The sequence below is a fragment of the Botryllus schlosseri genome, chromosome 3 (assembly GCF_051294905.1).
Source record: "Botryllus schlosseri isolate E-star chromosome 3, Bs_hap1, whole genome shotgun sequence".
Lineage (NCBI taxonomy): Eukaryota > Metazoa > Chordata > Ascidiacea > Stolidobranchia > Styelidae > Botryllus > Botryllus schlosseri.
The window spans coordinates 18164953-18183593 of NC_137238.1; the positions used below are offsets into that span (position 1 = coordinate 18164953).

The 18641-nt window shown below is 41.7% G+C and overlaps 1 protein-coding gene across 1 annotated transcript in view; it reads right to left on the reverse strand.

The window, feature by feature from the left end:
• Window positions 1–13492, reverse strand: part of LOC145434982 (uncharacterized) — a 37044-nt gene extending 23552 nt beyond the window's left edge. The window contains exon 1 of the mRNA XM_080312222.1: window positions 13488–13492. The gene's annotated coding sequence lies outside the window, so the exon portion shown is untranslated. The remainder of the gene's footprint in view (window positions 1–13487) is intronic.
• Window positions 13493–18641: the final 5149 nt, after the last annotated feature.

Below are 18641 nucleotides of genomic sequence, written 5' to 3' on the forward strand. Positions count from 1 at the left end.
TTCATTGCCAGCATGTGTAGTCGTCCATGCTCGGATCTAGAACCAATCGCGGGGTTATATGCATCAAAACACATTGCCAGATCGTGTGCTCCTGGGGGAACGCAGCTGTTATAGCGATCATCGATTCATGATATCAACCGCTCACAGACGCCGCGATGATCTGAAATATAATCTTCAGGAAATCTCTCCTTCCAATTTACTTTGCCTGCTGTGCGATTGCGAGGGTTCGAGACAAGCCACCCTTCCAGTACCGGCATATTTTTACACTCGCACTTCTTTACGTCTCGCTTGAACAAATTTTCCCAATGTAATGCTAACTTCGGGAACAGTTCCGAATCAGGGCACCAAGTGTCGTACACATCAGCCAATTGTTACATTTTCGACTTGCGCATGACTCGAACCAAGTCATATGACTCGAAAATCAGAAGGTCAAGACCGACATTTCATTATAATTTCCAAGAATAGTAAAGTAACCACAGTCTTGGGATTTCGTCTATTGGTACAGACACTTGAAAATGCGACAAGAAACTGCTAAACGTGAGGAGAATTCGTATATTTAATTGCGAACCATTCGATATCACCAAACAGAGTCATGAAAAGTGGGTTAACAAGACTTTAACTGGAAACAGGGCAGTCAACGCAATGACTTGGACTCGGACTCGAGTCATAATACCGTGACTCGGACTCGACCCTCTTCTCGCTGACTTGGACTCGGACTTGACTCAGTGGTGAATTGAAAATGAATCGACTTGACTCGAGTCAAAACTATAAAAGTGAGATTGACTTGTGACTCGGAGCATTGTGACTTGGTTACAACCCTGAGTATATATGGCTCATCATAACGTTTGAAACTGATGTTTCGCAATCTAGCATTTTCTTGTCATATCGTAATCTAGCATATATATGTCCATGGGGTGTCCTAATCTGGAAGAGTGTTTTAACATACCACCTTTGAAACTTTCTGGACTAAAAACATGAAATACATATTCTGCTTTTAGAAGTAGTATTTATATTTCACTTTCAATTCTCAGTATCATATACTTTGAGTTATAGTTAATATCAGTTATTTTGTCCAAATAACATACATGTTGAAGTATAAAAGCAAGTGCAGTAATGCATTTAATTTATGGAAATAAAGCTACACAATATGGCATTTTTACGGTCCACCATATTTTTTATTAACGTTTACTAATCGCGCAAAGTGTTTACACCAGTGATTCCCAAGTGCGGCCCCCAGATAGCCTTCCTGCGGCCCCCAAAATATATTAAGAAATCGATTTATGACAAAAATAAAATTTATATTTATAAAATACTCTTGCTTGGCTTGGCCTCTGTAGTTTTCAATTATAGAATTACAGGATAGTTGTGAGTATAGACTGCTAACGTTATGTCATTGCTGTTTCCATGCAATGTGCCCTAACTTTCCAGTTGAACGGGCAGTAGCTATAGATATAAATAGGTATTGATAACTTTCAAAACCGGAGGAAAGTCCTGAAAAAAGGGTAAATTTTTCCCACTTCGTGGTCGCTGGACTAAAAAAAAAGAAGCTCAACTCCCGGAAAATACAGTTTTTCTTTCACATTAACAGGTGGTTGACTGAAAAAAAGGTCAACTTTCCGGTCCAGCTCCCGAAATAGTCGCCGTAGCGTTCCCACGGTGCTGACATAATGTATATATCAGTCGAATTTGCCCCTATATGTAACCAAAATCCTCAAAAAAGAAGAAAAAATCTAAAAAAAAGACATTTGGGCGTCCTCCGAGGACACTTTGAAAAAAATCGAAAAAGAGGACTAATCATCTTAAAAGGGGACGTATGGTAACCCTATGATAACTAGATGTGCAACACGTGACTCGAGGTTGAATACGCCGAAATGCAAACTGCTTAGCCGGCAAAAAGCAGCATAACTAGTCGTCCTATAGTCAGGGCCGTAGCTGTCGCACCCCAAACCCACCAATTGAGGGGCGCCGAGCTCGAAAGGGGGCACAAAATTATTTCGTGAGTTAGCATAAATTATGGAGTATTTTTTGAAAATTTATGCAACTTTTTCAAAACTTTTTCGCGCTGTGCGCGATTTCAATTCGCCACATATCTTGATTATTGGGTACTCTCCCCCCCCCCCAAAAAAAACACGCAAGATTTATAGAAATGGGCATATCAGCGTTGGCCATGACCGCACCACAACGCACCAAGACATATAAAGTTTTAGCCCATGTAACATGTGACTCCGAAAAGTGTGTCAGAACGATCGGCAGCGAGAAAGTCTTGGCCGTAAAGGACTGCTTTTTTGCTGACCAAAAACTTCGAAATACCAAAAAATTCGTTATATACAAAATACATATAAGTTTAATTGTCCATATAGGCGCCTAAATGACTGTCGCCGAATGTTCTTGTCTCGGCAATCTGAACCTCACAAGACAAATACCATCCCGCAGGATAGAAAATTATCTGCCAGTGAAGAAATACCTATCTGAAATCGTGCGATCTTTCAGTTTAGTAGGTTAGGGCAATTCTTCTACATTTTTTGATATAGCAGACAGGAGGTCACGAAATAACATCATGTAAGGAAGTCATACCTAGGGGTCCGCCCGCCCGAAGATGTTTAATTTTACGGAGTCTGCAGTTTCAAACACACCTCACTCAGCTCTACCGGTAAATCAGTTTACGTGAACAGAGACAGGATGAAAATTGATAGCAATACATGCAATTCCCGATCATATTGACCGATTCAGTCATGAAACTAAAGAAATTTCTCGCGCTTCGCGCGTTTAGGTCATGAAAGCTGATTCACTCGACTGTCACTTAATGCGGCAGATAAGTAGCGGTAAACAGTGTACAGTTTTGAAATCTCGTCAGGGCAATAAAACTACTACGAAATAGCCACGATGACTGTTTCGGTTCGTTTCGTAGCCGTAGTATTCGTGCGGCCCCGACCGTACTCATATATCGATCAATATATGGCCCATTTTTTCAACTTCATGATAGAAAATGGGGAACTAGTGAAGTATATGCCCGCTTTACTCGTGTGTATGCTTGACGTCATCTATTATGATTCCCCATGATCATTTAATTCAATCTCCTTTTTCACTCTTTCACTTTATCTTTTTTCTTCTTATTCTCTCGTTTTTCCACACGAGTTCAAAAATGCTGACTCAGCATTTTTTCTAGTTACGAGGTTTCACTTTTTTCCGTTTGCTCTCATTATAGGAGTTTTGTCCGTTCACCCTTATTATATTACATATTTACACTCTGCCAAAAACAGCTTTACATCTTTTGTATGATCGTGGGTGGTAAAGGGCCTTCGCACAACACCACTTCTTGTACGTTTGATTGCAGCAGCACGAGCCCTTTATTCCTTATATCTGCTGCTTTCATACAAATTACCACATTCCGTGTTTTGCTTCTCTTCGTTATCGTTTTACTCAAATGAACGAATCTCCTGTTCATTCGTTCAATGCCTGCTGACATTATCTGTCTTGCATTGTTTTCAGTCGTCATGTGGTACAATATCTCGTTACCTTCATATTTACAGTATTGAGGAGGCGTCCCCTTTGTATGTCCATGGGCGGCCGCCAATCCATTTTTCGAGACTATTGCTCTGTCGCACCTTTTCATGACGTACGTGATTTCTTCAATTCTCATTTGCATCCCCATTTTCTTTTTAATGACGCCGCAAATTCCTTCCCAGGGATGATATCCATCCACTGAGTCATTACAAAAATCATGGTGATGATGAGACTCTTGAGTTCCGTCTTAACGCTTGGACTGGTCCCTTGTTGTGGTAACTTGGCCAGCCATTGGCTAATGTGAATCTCGTGATGAACGCGGTTTTGTTGTTGGTGGAGAGAGGGCGAGGTCCTTCGATGTAGGCCTCTGATCTCGGTGCGTGCCCGCACCTACCGTCACGCCGACGGACTCCTTTTCCGCCGGGGACCCTTTTTCTGGGGAGACGTGCATCCTAAAATCCCCAGACTCCTTGTCGGACATGACCAGGTGTGTATCCGGTTGACCGGCAATCGCTGCTTCGTTTGAACCTTTTGGGAAAGTACTCATTACTGTGGCTGTCGTCATGCATCTATGGGCCGATTCCTTAAGGTTATTCGGACAAGTGCATCCACGAAAGCATTTAGGACCAGTTTTCTCGTGCAGGTCTTTATTTTCGCCAGCGGACATTCTTCGTTCGATGTCAGCTGTGGCAGTCGCCATGCATCTATGGGCCGGATTTTTACAGTTATCCGGACAAGTGCATCCGCAAGAGCCTTCGGGACCAGTTTTCTCATGCAGGTCCATCTTTACGCCAGCGGGGATTCCACACTCGACGTCTTCATGAACGGTGTCAGCAGGCATTCCTGTCTCAACACCAATAGTTTCCCATGGGTTAGGTATGACGTTAGTTGCAATTTTCAACTCGTCGTTCGCGCCAGTGGTGATTACCATCTCGGTACTTGCGCCAGCGGCAACGGCCAGCGGCGACGGCCAGCGTGCCGGCTCGATGCTTATTTGATTTGCAGCTTCCATCAACCCCATCATCGGTTACAGTGTCGCGAGTACTGCTTCCGACTTTGGTTCCGTCCCGTTAATCTCATGAGATCCCATCATGTAGAGTTACTAAAGACAACTCTTCAATCGCATTAGACGGCGTTTTCAACCCAATTACTATGCTTGGTAATTGCTGTACTTGTTCAATCAATTTCAACCCTATGATATTAAGTGGAACTCCTAATCCGGTCACAAATGGAACGGACAGACCATCAAAATTAATCTCTACCAAGGAATCAACTTGGGACGAGTCACCTATTCTTGTCAATTCCATGTCTATTGGTTGACGTTCCTCCCAGCTTTGTGGGTATTTAGTAATAACGACCTTTTTCATTATCAAATTGGGGATGCTTCCCGTGTCAGCTAGGAATTTCGAACCCGTTATTGTATCAATCAAATACAACAATTGGTCTCCGAACAATTTCGTAAATCGGGCTGTAATGGGTCATCCGGCGTATCAAGAAATGTAAATAAGGGTAAAGAAGAGTTATGTACAGTTTTTGTATGTTGCGGTAATAAATTATCTGGGAGCTGATTTACCGGATCAATCAGCTCCCGCAAGCGATCGAGAGTCGAATACCTTGATTCAGTTCATCATCCATCCAATATGAAGCATCATATCGACGTGGATGATCAGGGTATTGAGGTTCCGCCCAAGCCACTTGGCTATTACCTCGGGACGAGTGTGCAGTCGGTAAAGATGACTTTGTGTCAAGCACTTCCTTTGTTTCCTGGTTCCTAGGGCGCGTCTCTTGTTCATCCAGAAACTCGGAGTTCCAAACAAATTGTAGCTCCTCCGCAACGTCCCGCCAGGTTTTCTCTTCTTCCCAGCCTCGTAACATCAGTCTGAGCGCTTCTGGAAGTCGTTGTCGTAAATTTCGGAAAAGACGCAATCCATCCGGATTATCCTCAATAAGACTATCCATGTCTATTTCTAGTTGTTTCAAAGCGCTATTCAGCAGAGGTAGCGGCTCATCCTCCCAGCGATAATTTCTGCGGAAATCCCCAATGATCTTTTCATCATTTACCAAACCCTGGGGGTTGGATAAGGAAAGGGATCGCATCACCGATTCCCATTCTGCTTCCCCCGAATTGGTATTAAAAAAATTTCCCAGTTGGGTAGCATGCTTGTGTCTGCCAGCCGCCCTCAATTTCTTCTGCAATGCATTTGCCAAAATAACATCAACATCCGTGTTCCCGGGGCCATGGCGTATTCGTCGCATCGAATTCTCCATCCATTTTAGCAGTGGCATGTCTCCAGGGTCCATCATAAGCTGAAGCATTTCTTTTTCTGACTGGATTTTAGCCGACACATTGAGTAGCGGGGCCGAAACACCAGAATACTCGTGTGGCTGTTGCTGCCGTTGTCGCCTAGTCCTTCCCCAATACTCTTTTGGAGTGGAGGTAGCGCGAGGTGTATCAGGAGAACGAGAGCTATCGGAAAGTTCCTCATCGGGAGATTCTTCCGTGGAATCCTCAGAGCTTGCACCGCCCCGTAGGGTCCTTATATTATCTACTAGTTCTTTGGAAAGACGTTTCATTCGAGTATTAAAATCGACTTCACCGTCTTCTGCATCTTCACTAGCATCACCCTGTTCTTGAAAGGTCACCCGTCGAGATTCGCCATCCGCCCTTCCCGCTCGTCTTCGAGAATTCTTCTCCTCATTACGACGTTCCTGCCATCCTCGATACCCCATATATTTATCTAAGGGATTCTTTTTTGGTTTCGACGCAACGGGGGGCTCTAGCTCGTTCCCCCCAAGTCTAATGAAACATGGCATTTCTACGGGATTTTGCTTATTCTGTTTGGCGCGTGCACCACTTCCCACATGGAAGCATGGCGTCGTCCCTATACGAGAATCTGACAACGGGGTCGAATCCGAACGTGGTAGCTTAGGATAGACGGCCGTTACAGTATGACAATCCAGACCCTTGCGAACCGTCATCGTTGGTCCTTGTTGTACGTTACTAGACTGCTGCTCAACGAGAGGAACGTACGCCGGAGGATCATATTCCGGTGCATTTGGAAGTACCGTCGAAACGGGAGATTGGGTCTTGTCTCGCGTAACTTGTGCATGCGATTTTCCGAGCTCAAACTCTGACGTAAGAATGTCATTCAACACCTCGGTGGAGACCTTCCCGCTAACTTTTGTTGTGGCATCACAAACAGCTTTGAGGTCTGCTTGAGCTTTTCGAACCTCTTTCTTTGCCTTTTCTAGCCCTTTCATGGTTTCCGGTAGAGCTGTCTTTACTTCTTTCAATAGCTCTGTTTGCTCCGCCACATCCTTAGCAAGTTGTCTCTCTAGTCGCCGTACATCTTCATGGCGTTTTTGTGTCGCTTTAAGCAAGGTAATACCTTGTTTGAGTTCATCCGTCGCTTCTGACGACTTTTTCCTTTTGAATGCTTTCAACATCCTTCGCATAGCCCTTCCTATTGACCGGAGAAAGTACTGTTGACAGAAGGTAGTAGATCAGATGAAGACACGTTAAAATATACTGTAGATCCCTGCGGCGTATTCGTGGGTTGGACGTCAGCAGTGGATTCGCTGCTATTAGATCCCAAAAATACGTTCAACAGATTAGAAAGCGCTCCAGGCGATACGTGCAGATAAATTGCTGCCAATATGATCAGGAGAGATACAGACGATGAAAGCAAAGATACCACAAGTACAAGTTTTACGATAGTCGTCTTAGAAAGCATCGATTGGTCAACGTCTGAGCACTTGAAATATCCCCGTACTGGCCGCCAATTTTGTTTTTATAGTGCAGCTCCACAACGATTGTTATGCGAGTAGTCCACACTTGTTCGGGATACTTCGTAGGACAAAGTTGACACTATTTGCTCTCTTGTGTAGTACTGACGACGTTCGTAGATCTGTAAATGTTGATTTGAGATTTTTCAAAGTCGTAAATGTTGATTGAAGTATTCCGTAGTTGTAATATTGTCTTGTTTCCAAACAGCCAATGACCATTAGGTCCAAAGTTCTAAGCTAGCCCTCGATACATGTAATCTGAAACCCTTAATACAACCAAATACTCCAATCAGAAAATTGCAATAATTAACTAATTAGATAGTAATTTCAATTCTCCAAGGTGGGTTCATGCGTATAATAGCATCGGCCTTTCCTGCCGTAAATTACACAATGTACTTTCACAATACATGAGCATCTTACACGTATTAATGAGCATCCATAAAACATGCCTAACATGAATAAGGGAATAGCACAATTTATAAAAAAAAAACGGATAATTCTTGTTAACTCATAAACAGTACAGGTACATATTATAGTACTAGCATGTATATCATTATACAAATCATTTTTCATATCGTCATCATTTTGACATTCATCATTTTCACTATTAAGGACGTCACATCTTAGGTGTAATTATCATCACCCTAAGCCTATAAATAAGCTCGTGTGGAATACCATTAACGGGATGTCTCTTACTCAGGACATTAGTGAAATGTTATGTAATTAATTGGATTATCGGAGTATTTTTATTAGTTAAAATGTTCGGAGTTGGCTGATTAAATTTTGTATTTTATTAATGTTTTGCAATGTTTTATAAATAACGATTCGCACCTAAAGTATCTAGGATTTTGTTTTCGTTAAACTAGGGGGTGATATCTTGTCCTAGGGTCCTGCTTATAGCGTAGCAGTGTATAACGCATAATTAATGCCTAATTATTATCTGCAGGCACAGTACTTGCTATTAAATTACTGCAGTAACAACCAATTATTCGCATATTAATGATCATTAACTCATACACATATCTAAGACATAAAATGTTAGCGCCATTTTGAAGCAACCTGATGGTAATGATCAAAGATACAGTAATACAATGCTTGATCACAATAAGGAACATTGGCGTCACTATGCAATAATATAACATGAGAACACCATTGTTGTGTTATGACTATTGTGTCCCGTCATCATGCAGCAGATTGATTTATGCTATCGATCGTCCAACGCATCCTTTCCGATCTCCATCATCAAATGTTCAGAACACATTTCGTAATTGTACGTTAGAGTACTCAGTCTTGTGCATCTATTTTCGGACCCGATTTCTTTGACTCCCATGATCATGAAACAATTCTTCTGCGCATCTCTTCTTGATTCCGCAGCCGTCATGATCGTCTCTTTCTCCGTTACTTTTAACGTGATTTCTTGCGGGCTTGGTCTGGCACGTCCCATTCTTAGGTTCAATGTTGATTGCGCCAGATCACTTTATTAAGCCCTTGAGAGGAGCAATCTTTTCGGGATGTCGTTTTGCACTTTTAGAGTTGTACTCCCAAGTCGTATATTATCGCCAGCAGAGTGTCCCAGTATTGCGTGGGTAAAAGTATGGCATTTCTTTCTCGGCATTTTCCAGACGGTATCACGTGGTCTTGTCATATAAGTTTTGGGTACACTCAATGCTCATAGGGATGACATTTAAACAGACACATATCAGACCATGGCGTCATTTGTTATCATAACGACGTTATAATACAATACAGTAATTTGCATACATATACAGATCACGGTGCAATAACTGCACCTGCCAGGCAGATCCATTTCGTGAAACGAATGTGCAGACAAGGTGGGTCTAATTCTAATGTCCCACTCAACCATCGACACATCAGTTTCGAAAAACGAATGTGTGGACAGGATCCATGGATTATTTTCCAAAGGTCTTTATGATAGCAGTACTGGCCTGAGGTATTCCTCTTTGATTCTAGTCCTAGTTCTAGTCCTAGTCATTTTGGAATATCTGTTGGTCTTCTCCAGGGTCTACCACCAAGGTACCGGGAAACGGGGTATACGCGTGCTTTTAACCGTAAATCGGAGGTGGCCCCTAATGTTCGTTGAAGCAGTTACCAAACATTGCCATTCACCAGTATCGCAACTAGCCAAAATCTACTTGATCACCTCAAAAATGTAGTCAATATCAAATTAATATAAGATAGCAAAAACGTGATGTGATAGAGAAAACCCCACGTCCAATTCCTTCTCAGCGCCCCTACATCAATTAAAAATTACTCAAAGGAGCCCTGACGAAAAATATCAATCGATATCAATGAATACGTATAACTAGAACTGCCCCCAGGAATTGTTCCATCATTTCGAGCGTCGTAGAGGGATCAATTGGTTGAGGCAGCTCCCGTCACACAGATTATTTAAGTACCATGTCCATAAAACATTTTTCGGTAAATCTGTGACACATCTGTCATGACACTCTTGTAAAATTGGGTTTCGTTTATTGAGTTGACGTAAATATAGTCATTTTGGAAGGAGTCGTTGACGCCTAGTTTTTTTCATTTATTGCGTACGGGAATAGGCGCTCCCGCTATTGACTTGTGAACAGTATGTCCACCGTATTTTCTGTACAATAGCATATCGACACATAAGGGAGATTTGAGGCGGTACGACTTTTATAGTCGAGAGTCATCGTAGCTTACACACATCACAGCGGATCAATACATTCGCAGCTCATCAAATCTCAACATACAAAAACTAAAGTAGCATCGCCTCGATATAGAAATTGTTACACACATGTGACTAGCGCATTCCTAACGTTCGAGTTCTTTATTCCAGGTCGGGCGTCTTGCGTGAAATCGTTAGTGTTCAACAATCATCCGGGCTGCGACGTAATTTGAGTTTGACACCCCTGGGAGTTGTCTATGCGGCTCGGACCTCGTTGTCGCAAATACTTGGCGTTGAATTATTGTGCCAAAATGCCTAAATTAGGACACGACGAAGCAAGCTGTACGCAAAAGCACAGCTAATGTTTTAGAACTTTAGACTAAGTGAAAAGAAAACCAATTGACCTTTAATATCAGTGTGCCAAAGTTTGACGGTCCGGTGTGTTATAATCATGAACTTATTTGCGGGAACATGCACAGATTATACCAGAAGCCTGATATATACTCCATTCCGAATCGAATCACTCACATACTTGATATGGACCAGCCCTAATCACAAGTCATTGCGATGACCGGTAATGCCGAAGAATATAAGTATCACGGATTAACGTATTCATTTTATTTCCGCAATGTACGCATTAATCTTAGTAACAGTCGTGATGCTTGAGATCACTTGCGACTGCATGGTGACATGGCATCTGTCCTATAAAACTATAAACCCAGCATAGAACCCAGTAGTTTGCCACAGGCTAAATCGAATCCCCCAGTGTGGCGATTCCAACCGATACGCTGCAATGCGTCATATTATGCCATTGCAAGCAATGCCCAAAAGGATATTGGAATCAGATGCCAAAATCATACGGCGAAGATGCCATTTTCAGTTTATATGTAAGGAACAGCTATAATAGCAAAACGTGTCGGCAGCAGGCTGATACCATAAATCATAAAATTCCAGACCTACTGTCATTATGTGCCGCAAATGATTGTATTTGCAAACGTCTTTAGCAGGGATTGGCAGTACTTTAATAGACACAGGCAAAATTATGAGTGAGCGAGTGTTTGGCGGGCCGAAATTTTATTGCATGGTATATTTTATGCTTATATCAGTATATTATACTATCTGATGCAATCTCAATCATCCCAACCGCAAGACACAAGCATTTATACTTCAGCAACGCAGAATGAATGCAATAATTGGTGCAGCTTGCTTTACGAAAGATCGTCAACTTCTGACAATAAGTCAGGTGAAGCAAGAGTCAGACCATATTCCATATGGGTTTCCAAACTTCGTGATATTAGCTTGTTCTTCTAGAATTTTATTGTTCAAAACTATTGCTCACATGCGTATACATGCTACTAAAAATCAATGCAATGTCTCTTGCATTGTTGGTCACGTGATAAAGATAGATTTCAAGGACGTACTCTCTATAGCAATGTGCTCCTTGTGTTGTTTTTGTCATTAATTTCTACTGCATAGCCTTTCCGAAGGCTTATTTTAATTTTACGGACCAGTTATTAACGTTCATATTGAATTAGTAACGAGTGTTTAGAATTTATTTTGTATAGTAAAGGTGTCAGTGAAGCGAGTGATTATAATATAAGTCTCATATCATAGCTATAAGTACCGCGTTGATTTTCTTTCTCCCCTTTATAGAAAAGTGAGCATCAGTTTCATTTTATATTATCGAAATTTTCCTAGGTGCCATGACAAGTATTAGTCTACACATTGTAATATGACTATCTACTTTTAGCAACATTTGGTATAACTGATTCAGTTTTTACGCGTTAATATTAGATTGGCAGTCTGTACCATGATGACACAAGTACTATTCAGGTCTGTTATCTTGACACACCATAATTTGTGGAGTGTCAACCAATATATAGATAAACTAACTATCACTCGGAGATTAGTTATAACTGGACAGTCTAAGACTCTGTCATTGCGTTCAATATTTACTTATCTTGCAATCAATATGGAATGTCCTATGGCTATTATTCAAAATATTTTTCAAAATTCGTCATTCCTCCCAGTAACTTTTCTTCCCAACTGCTACCAGCAATCAACTCCCTTAACACCTTACAGTTTGGTGTAGAGTCAACTGAATTTTCTGGCCTCATCCTTCGAGTTATATTCAGTTTTGAGCGGAAGGTCGTTAACGTGCATGCATCCACCCCCCATTACCACGAGCAATTTGCTATTTTCGTAAAGTAGGGGCTGACGTACATCCGAACATTCATCAAGCAAATTTTTGTCGCTATCCTTCATACTACGGCATGATTAAGCCCCCAATCACATTCAAATTTCACCATTTTTCTGCAGTTAATTATCCCCTGTGCATCAATTTTCCACTGCAGCGCTTCCTTTCCCACCATCCTTTATGGCCTTATTGTGCAAGAGTTTTGCAATGGCGTGATCAACCCACCAATTGAAGTCGTATTTTGCCGTTTCTGCTAAATTTTATATTTTCCTGTGCGTCAATATGCCATTGCAACATTTACATTCCCACAGTCATTTATGGTTGCATTTTACAAAAATCACGCCATCTGCTCCCATATTTTACAAACTAATGTATTACTCAATCCTGATTTGGCTTAGCAATACCATCCGAAAATTTCGCAATTATGTATTTCGCAATGATATTCGTTGTATAAGCATCGTTAATACCGCAAATTTGCCTCGTACATTCTTAAATCCCGCACACTTTTAGACTTTCATAGGCAAATACAGCATAATTTTTAAACTATGTTATCTCAACAAAATTAAATTGAAGTTTTTAGTTAATTTCACATGGACTCTAAAATGCGCAAACGGACCGAACACTACACCTAACAACACTCACTTCTATCATTACAATAATTCAGTAATTATTTCGCAATACCTATCTCAGTTTTTCGTGCAATGTTACTGCTGTAATATACGTTTTTCGGTTATTCCGCCGAATAACCTCCCTAAGATAATTTTTTGAAGCGACTCTCCCACATTTCGCATAACATAAATACATACATCCTACCATTGCTGTTACGCTAACCGCAATCTTCGGCCAGTTCGCGCGAATTAAATTTACTTTCCACAGACTTAACCAGGGCCGAAATCAGAATAAAACTTCTCCATTTTTAAAAACCCGATGTTATACTTGTAACAGTCACTGTTAACTCCCTAGCGCCCGAAACTACTAAAACCTACTTCGTTCAAAACGTGGTTTTTCGTGTATATAGTGTAGTTATCATCATATGTGTATGATTTTGACTCACAATATCGCCCTTTCACACATTATTAGTCAATCAAAGTTCTACAATTTAGAGGAAAACACTCCTGTTTGGGGCAAGTTGTCCGCAGAATCTGTCACGAGGTTCAGTAACTTCTCAAAGGGTCGTAACGAGGTTAGGACTTGGGTATCTCTATCCACGCCACCATCGCCAATCGAAAGACAGCGAGCAACAAACCGGTGGGCTCGACAGCGGTAATCACCCACGGAATGCTAGGCGACTGAACCCTTCCTTGCCACGTAACATTTAGGTACAAAGCCCCTTCTGTCGAGCACCATAATACAACATCAATTACCAAGGTAGACTAATTCAGTAGGCTAATGGTGTTGTTATTTATCCGTTCCAATATTCGAATATAAATCTATATTTAGACTTCAATAGATTTTGGTGAACATTAAATCTTTCCACGGCCGCAAAACTTCAACGCGACAGAACCCACTATGCGCGACGCAACCGCACGCCCGCACTAATCCGCCGTCACACAACCCCGACAAGCCATGCCAAGCGCAACTACCCCTCTATTCAGCTATTCCAAAATGTACCTTTTTCTCGTGACAGGCGCAAATGTTGCTATAGTACATAATACATTTACAATGTGTATGGAATCTGCACATTTCAAATTGAAAATATGGTCGACACTAGACATATTAATTCTAGTTATTGTTATTGTAAAACCATGTACTTTTTTGCCTAAACTGCAAAGGGTAAGTTGTTGATAGTTCGCATTCCACCATTTTGAGCTATACTACTTTATGGCCTTTCAACAGAATACCTATTCATAACTGCCTGCACCGCACAAGAGATTTCCGGTAATTTTTGTGGAAATCGGTACTTTAATTCAATTATTGATCTTACGCGCAGTCGTGACTGGTGCTATGTACATACTGTTTTGTTACTGACATATGTCAGAATTGCCACTCTTATTTGTGTACTCGAATGCACTATGTAGCGCATTGTGTAATGCAATTTACTTATACTAAACCAAAGCCGCGAAATAAGCGGTATTCACTTCGTGTCGTTAGACAGCAGTAGTTGTAAAAACCAAATTGACAGAAGTGTTGGAAAATCAACTCACCCGACACAAAAACCTACCCACTGGTTCCGAAATATCTAATGCAAATGGTGATGCGGTATGCACGCATAACCACCTGCATTCATGCAGCTTACAACACCGACCATGGTAACAATTTTAGAATTGCTGTTAATACTTTTTGGCCACAACTATTCACTCGCTAGCCAATAGTTAGAATTCACGAGTTACTGATAAAGCAGTAAGTTACCGAATGTTTGGGGGACCAGTATGGTAGACATTGGTGGGGTTACTTCTTTAGTCACTTGGGCAATTAAATTAACGACTATTAGTTCAGCGGGCCTTTCAAGATTTTTCTATTTATTAGCATATTCGTCAAGCAAAGTCCGCTGCAACAGATATATTTTCCGTGAGCATTCAAAGCTAGTGTTTTCCGTAACTTTGCGGTTTGTTAGATCACGCAATTCTACATTATAATGTCAGCTAATTTCAATTTGGATTCAAAAGTGCACATTCCCACTGTGTGCGTTCACCTTTGACCAAAAGTGATCGTCAGACTGTGGTGTGAACACACACGTCTTCATTGATATGCCATTCCAATAACGTGCATATTGCGTAGCTTTGTACTGAATGCTTAATATGTTGCGATGTGGCAAATGGAGGTTTCAAAGCTTCCATAGTTGAAAATAATATCGCTCAGACGGTAGACGGACATAAAATTAACACCAACAATCTCCCCCACCTTCAAGAAATACAATTATTAATTCATTAGTTCAATTATTTCGTCTTTATTATTGACGATTTTAATTTGTCCTGCAAAGCAATAGCTGTTATTTACGTTTACTGGTTATTACGACGAGTAACACCCCTAATATATTTTCTAGTACTGTTTTTGCAGTACTTGGACCAACTCGATATTCTCAGCACTATGTTATGTGCTGTGGTCGTTGCGAATAGTATTATTATTATTATTATTTGGTCCCTGGTCTAATCGTCGCAAATATTATGTTCGCAGGTGGCGTCCAGCTCTCCGTCACGTCACGTTCGGCCCAATGTTGTTGGAACATTCTGGCCCTCCCCTGACGAAATGAATCTGGTTAATTTGGTACTTACCTTCCGACCTTGATCTCGGGTATGGTAGTCCGCCCTGGTGCTGAAGTGTTTCTTGCTTGTGACGTAGTTGTTCGTTTCGATTTTTCTGGCCCCTTGTATTGTGTCAGGCACTTCGTCATGGAGTTGAGTTGTTGTTACGAGACGATTTATTACACGGATTGGTTGCGTATAGGGCTCAGTTTCGAACGTATTGCGCACCCGCGCTTTTAATACTGGACTTGACATTCTACGTAGCTCGGTCAGAACCGAGGTATTAATATGGGATGATTTCATTCTACCAGAACTGAGCGGTCCAGATGATGGAACCGCGGCCGGAACCATGATTGCTACAATAGCACCGCTTGTCCCTCGAATATTGACGTTTGGTCAATTTTGTTCAGGTGTCTCATCGGAAATGATTGTGGTGTTTATTCATGTGACATTTGTGTACTGCCCCTGACGGGACCAAGCGCAGTACATTGTATGTCCTTCTTTAACGGCCTGCGTAGATCTGCGTAGGCAAACAGCACAACATGTCTGGACTATCATATCCCTACCGCCATGTGCGGAACTAACGTCGTTTTTCTCGACAACTCATAACTATACGATTCTCTCCTATTTGATCCCGTGCTATTTATATGGCAGGGTGGTTTGTTCACCTGTTCCGCACTAGATCTAGTGATTTTTCCACCCTTATTTCAATGTATATGGGAAACACTTCCAATCCTACCACACACCCATTTTCTGATGCAACAAACTATTGCCGCATCAACCTCCGGGTACTTATTTCACTAGTACCGAAAATGGAGTCTACCCAAGCTATCTAAAAAAAGCCAGAGTAGTCCCTGTACACAAAGCTGGGGATAGAACTAATGTCACCAACTACCGTCCGATATCCGTTCTCCCATGCATCGGGGTTGTATTCGAAAAGTTGCTCCTCTCCCGCCTGTCCTCATTCCTCGCCAAAATGTCTGTCATTTCCCCTCAACAATTTGGCTTCCGAAACAAACACCAAACCGCACATGCCCTCCTAACAGTGGCCGAACAGTATTATGATATCTCAGAGAAGCGAAATGTGGGATGTAGCATTTTTCTCGATCTAAAAAAAGCGTTTGACTGCGTAGATCATAAAATTCTCATCTCGAAATTGGCGCGCTACGGACTTCGGGGCCCACAACTTGAGCTCATGAAAAATTACCTCACTGGACGCCAACAAATGGTTGCGATCTCAGACACCTTGTCCTCTCCTCACCTGGTGACCTGTGGTGTGCCCCAAGGCTCAGTACTTGGACCGGTCCTTTTCACCTTATATGTCAACGACATTTTTGAAACCTCCTCATTGAACACCACACTGTTCGCTGATGATACTCACCTCCTCTCTTCAGCATCTTCGACGGCAGAGCTGGATGCCCTGACTGGTGACCAAATGCCCAAAGTCCATGAGTGGACGGCCCAGAACAACCTCTGCATAAACGCCTCGAAATCGCAATTGCTGACAGTGAATTCAAAAAATAACCTAACCGTTAATATCGCTGGTCAGCCTGTTTCCAACACAGATAATGCCAAATATCTCGGAGTTTTACTGGACTCGAACATGTCCTGGAAGAGTCATATTCAGTCCCTAGAAACTAAATTATCACCGAAGTGCGGCCTGTTCTACAGCCTTAGGCGCTTCATGCCAGCATGGGTTCTTCTGATACTCTTTAAATCCTTAATCCAATCGAAGTTACACTATGGCATCCTCTGTTGGGGGGCTGCCAGAAAAACTGCACTCAAGCCACTGCAAAAACTACAGCATAAAGTACTCCGAATCATAGCTAGGACCCCAACGGGGCCTGGCTGCCCATCCAACAAGTCGCTGCTGAAGAGATTCGGCGTCCTAAACATAGAAGATATGCGGAAACTAGAAATCGCCAAGTTTATGTATCAGTTCCACTGCGGTCGTTGCCCCGAATATTTCAATGACTTCTTTACCTCGGAATCAAAAGCACACAGGTACAACACACGCGCGTCCACGTCGTCCAAATATCATATGATCGACCGAAAAGATCATCGCTCTATCAAATATGCCGGACCTGATGTGTGGAACAGTATCCCGCCGGCCATCCGACAGTCGACGAGCATGTCCACATTCAAGTCGAAATACAAGCAATTACTACTAAATAAATACAGTCCATCCTCAAGATTACCGGACCACGACTGACCTATCGATCTCGCTTCCCATGACATGCCGCCCTATTTATTGTCGCTTTCTTTTTTCTATACTATCTTCTTTACTTTCATTCAGTGTGCATGCCTCCTCTTTAGATCGCCTAGGCCAAGGTGGGTGTCAGATTCCATAGACTGCTCCTTGTCGCTTCGACATCTTCCTGTCTTTTCATTGTATCGCATTTTTTGTGGTGTATTGAACTGATAAAATTGCTAATAAACCAATGATTATGATGATGATGAAATTCTAAATTTGGCCCTCACACCGAAAAAGTTTGGGAACCACTGGTTTACACCGTATCCTATACAACTTCTCGATATTGCTCTTCGACTAAACTACGGGCCTTATAGGGGGATGGCGCCCTACCATGCTATTTTCCAAAACGCGTTGTTCGAGGAAACAGAGGATTAGTATCGCATTTCCTTATCAATACTATCATTTTCACCCCATGATGTGGACGAATGCTTATGCTATCGAAAATTGGATACCTGCTGGTATGCATCAATATGAATCAAGCTCGTCACCTATCACATAGCTCAATTTGCACCTTTTTATAATCCATCCTATCAGGATCGTTTTCACAACTACTTACTTACTTGAGTACTTTTAAAGTCAGTCAATTCTACTTCAAGTAGTTTTAGGTTGCTCATGAATGAAATACTTCTACTTGTACTTGAGTAGATTTTTTTCGTCGCTACTTCTACTTCTATTTGAGTAGCTTTCTTGACTAATTTGACCATCTCTGGTTTTATGACACGTTGTTTAAAACATGTTTTAAACAGTGTTTCAAAAAAGGCAAAAAACAACAACAATAAATACATGTTTTATATCAGTGTTGGGATCAAGTCACTACCTTCGAGTCACGAGTCATTTCGAGTCATTGCACATTTTGACTCGAGTCAAGTCAAGTCAATCGATTTTCGAAGGTGACTCGAGTCAAGTCAAGTCAGTCGATTTTTGGAGGTGACTCGAGTCAAGTCAAGTCAAGTCACGAGTCAAGTCACAATTCAAGTCAAATTGCCTTTTCGAGGTATGAGGCGTGATTGCGTCATTGTATTTTGCTAGCTGTCTGAAATACAGATTGAGTGTTCATTGATT